The following is a 3,749-nucleotide window of genomic DNA, read 5'->3' as shown; positions in this document are numbered from 1 at the left end:
TAACCGTCTTAGTTCCTTATCAGACTTAGGATCAAGAGCGGGGGTTTTTGACTCGGACTTTGTTTTTGATTTCTTCTTTGTCATATTTGTGTGAAGATAAGACCGCGAATACGAAGAGGAAAAATTACTTGACAACGATAGGGGGATTGGGCAATACGGGGAGTAGGATACAAGAGGTGACTATGTATGGCACTTGGGTCTAAAAGGTGCTTGGTTCCGTAGGCGGAGTAACTTGCGACAAAAATGGTTTCAAGTCGCTTGGAACTTCCACCCTCACCTCCTTCCACCAAACCAGGCCTAACGCTTTCCCCCAAGACAGTCCATCCGCGTCATTATTCTTGGACGTGACTCTCTTCTCCTTTATGTTGCAGCCTAGAACTGAGAGAAGTCTTTGAATTTCTTTCCATTTGTTGTTTACCCTCTTATCTTTGCACTTTCTCTTCCGAATGGTGTGTTCCGTGGTGGTATTGTCTGTTTCAACCCAGAAGGATCGACCCCTCACGCTAGTCACTTTGCTCAGGACTATCAAGCCCAACCTTACCGCGATGGTTTCGGCCCAAGCGATCGAGCGTTTCTCTTCCTGGAGACCGAAGCTCTTCCAGTTGTCTGAGAATCGGAAACAGGCCCAGTATTGGCCGACCAAGATTCCGACCCTATCACCCAAAGAGGAAACGACGTTCGACCGAAAGGGAAAATTAAGTGAACCGTGGTACTCTGGATCTCTTACGAATGCGCTTGTTTACTCACCCAAAAGAGGACGAGGCATCGCCCACCCATTCGACGTTTTCCGTCGGTGGGTCTTTGACCAGGTGGAAACAGTGAAAACAGTCCAAACAGTCCACTCTTTTAGTTACCTATTTAGGTTACATTTATATCATAAGATGTTGATTTTCAATCACCATCCCTGCACTTACCTTGCCTCGTGGTGAGGTAAGCGCTGTGTGGGAAAGCGCGCGGAGCAAGCCTGAAGTTGGTTTCATTAAACCAACTCTTTGGTTTTAACAAACCAATCTTCTAGATCTTAATGATCTAAATTTGGTTTTCTAAACCAAACCTTCGGATGGCGTAGAAAGGGTTGACCGATCTCCCTAAACCAAGAGTGGTATGGGACGGACATGCCGTTCTTGGCCGGTTGGGCAACCCCTTCTACGGCATGGTTGAGGTTCCATGTTCATCTTAACTGTACAAGCCTATCCTTCGGCTTTACAGTGGCTCATTCGTTATTGTAAGCAAAACACCCGAGACTTCTATTCATAAACAAAACCTTAATAGTTGTTACAGCCTTTATCTGCGCTTTTAAGTTTCATTGCTTTAGTTTGATTGTGTCCAAGAATACTTTCGTAGCCTGTATTTCCGTCTGAGAGAAGTCCTTTATATAACGTTGGAACGCATCTGATTTCCACCGCCCCACCTTCTGAATAACTTTATTTGAAGTTCCAAGATTCGCTCTTAATGACGCTCCTCCCACACAGAAGGAATGACCAGACCATTTTCCTAACGTTGACTTTCCCCAGACTTTTTCCACTACATTTATGAACTTGCTTTTCGTTAGAGTTCCTTTTGTAGTTTGAAAAAATAACGACTCTCGTTCTTTTTCTGGGTTCGCTTTCATAATTCTTTTCAAAGCTTTCACTGGGTCTAGAACCGAAGGTTGTGACTGCAGGTGAATTATCTGGATTTCATTTGGTGAGGCGGTCTTTCCTTTCCTTAAGTGAATTTTTGCCCAGTCCCCCTTCTTTGAAGTTCCGAACTCGACGTGGTGATTTAATATCGCACCCTCTTTCTTACTTGCTCTGAAAATCTCCCCTAAACGTAACATCCCCCAGAACGCTACCAAGCCTATGTCTGCTGCTAGGGTTTGGACTTCTGATTTGCCGTGGGAATCTAACAGTAGCTTATACAGCTGTTCGACCTTCACCGGTTTCTTTTCCGACTCCAGAACTTCTTCTTCTTCTGCTCTCTTTGTCGCTCGAATTAGCATCTTTACGATTTCAGGGTCGACAGTAATACTTCGTAAATGTTTTACGATGTGCCATGCGTTGATTCCGTCTAAATATTTATCGATCGTCTTTGCTGAAATTGGCTTCTTTGGTGGATTGGGTAAGTCTATCTTCGTCCTTCCCGCCCAAGTTATAAAACCGTATATTTCTCAATTACTAATTGGTCGATTTTCGTTAAAGGTCTTGCCTGTTGATTCCACAAAAGCGATGTACTTCAATAGACCTGAAGAATACCCTGACAAGGTCGACTTCGCCCAACTTCCTACTGCTAAATGAGTTCCTGGCAACGTTGAACGTTTTGCCACCCGTCCGAAATGGCCTGGTACTTCATAGGGTCTCAGGTCTTTGATTTTCCGTCGGATTTTAGTTTGTTTTGGCATGATTCTGAGGACTTTCAAAGGTAGGGGAGTTTAGTTTTATCGTTCTACTCTCTGTGAACAGGTACTGATTTGGTCCTTTGTTTGAGGCTCAGCATGGGACTAGCTACCTCCCTTCGACTCCCATTCGGGCCGTAAAACTGCCACCTTCAGGGTATTCTTCGGACTTTTACATTGCTTACGAAATGGAGGGCATTGTCATCGGAAATAAGGACATGTTTCTCTCAGCAAAGCGTTTGGCTACCGCTTTTCAAAGTGAATGTATCAAAGTGTTATTCATTGCAATCCCACTCGTTACATCTGTTTTAGGAACTCCCTTAAATCGTGTGGTAAGTTTACCACCACCCTATCTTTGATCTTTTTCTTTGTCCGTTTTCCTCTGGACAGTTGATCTGCAGCATTATCTGCTGATATAACTCTTTTCGCGGTAATGGAATACTGTTTTCTTATAAGACGTTCCTGGATTCTTTTCCATTCTGCGTTCACTAACGGATCTTTTGATTTTCCGTTGTGCACTGCGTTTTCAGTTACCGTGTTATCCGTTAACACCAAGTAATTCCTTCCTTGCACAACTTCCAACTGCTCTATCATCAGTAAACCCAGTCTCACTGCGACGGTCTCCGCCCACGCAATGCCCCGTTTGTCCCCGTTCAATTCTTCTCGTCTCCAATTGTTTTTGAGTTTAAACTGTGACCACTTTTTACCTATGATTATGCCTATACCATAAGATGTGGATGCATCCCCGACCCAACCCACATTACGGATTACCGGCTTTGGAATAATTCTCAACGGGTCTGCTGATCTTAGTGTTTGTAACCATATATTTAAATCTTCTTTGACTTCATCTGACAATTCTCGTAGGGCGAACTTGTTTCCCCAACTCTTCATCATTCGATAGGTCGCAGCGGTATATACCTTCATTTGTGGAAATACGAAGGTTATGTGGTTTAACCTGCCTACCATCACTTCGGTGCGTTTGAACGTTTGTTTCTTTTCACGTAGGTATTCTTCTATCTGTTCGATTCTTAATGTGATCTTTTCTTGAGGTAGCCTGACTGTCTTATCTCCCCCGTTCCATATAAAGCCTAAATACTTCTGTTCCTCTTCAAATTCTTTCCATTTCTTCTCATTCGTCTTGACCCCCATCTCCGCGCTCGCAATTGCTATATCTCTCATTGTTGAAGTGTTTGAATTATCTGCAGGTTTCACAAACAAGGTATCATCAACCCATTGAAAGCCTTGGAGTAAATTGAATTTGAGCATCATGATCTCTTTCCACGCCTCTGCAGCCTTGCCAAACGTCCCGCATCCAGCAACTCCCCCAAACTGGACTCTGGTATCAAGATATACATAGTTATTGAAGCCCATGACC

Source organism: Melampsora larici-populina, assembly GCF_000204055.1.
Source record: "Melampsora larici-populina 98AG31 unplaced genomic scaffold MELLAscaffold_2, whole genome shotgun sequence".
Lineage (NCBI taxonomy): Eukaryota > Fungi > Basidiomycota > Pucciniomycetes > Pucciniales > Melampsoraceae > Melampsora > Melampsora laricis-populina.
The sequence above is the reverse complement of the archived record's forward strand: the minus strand, read 5'-3'. Positions refer to the sequence as shown.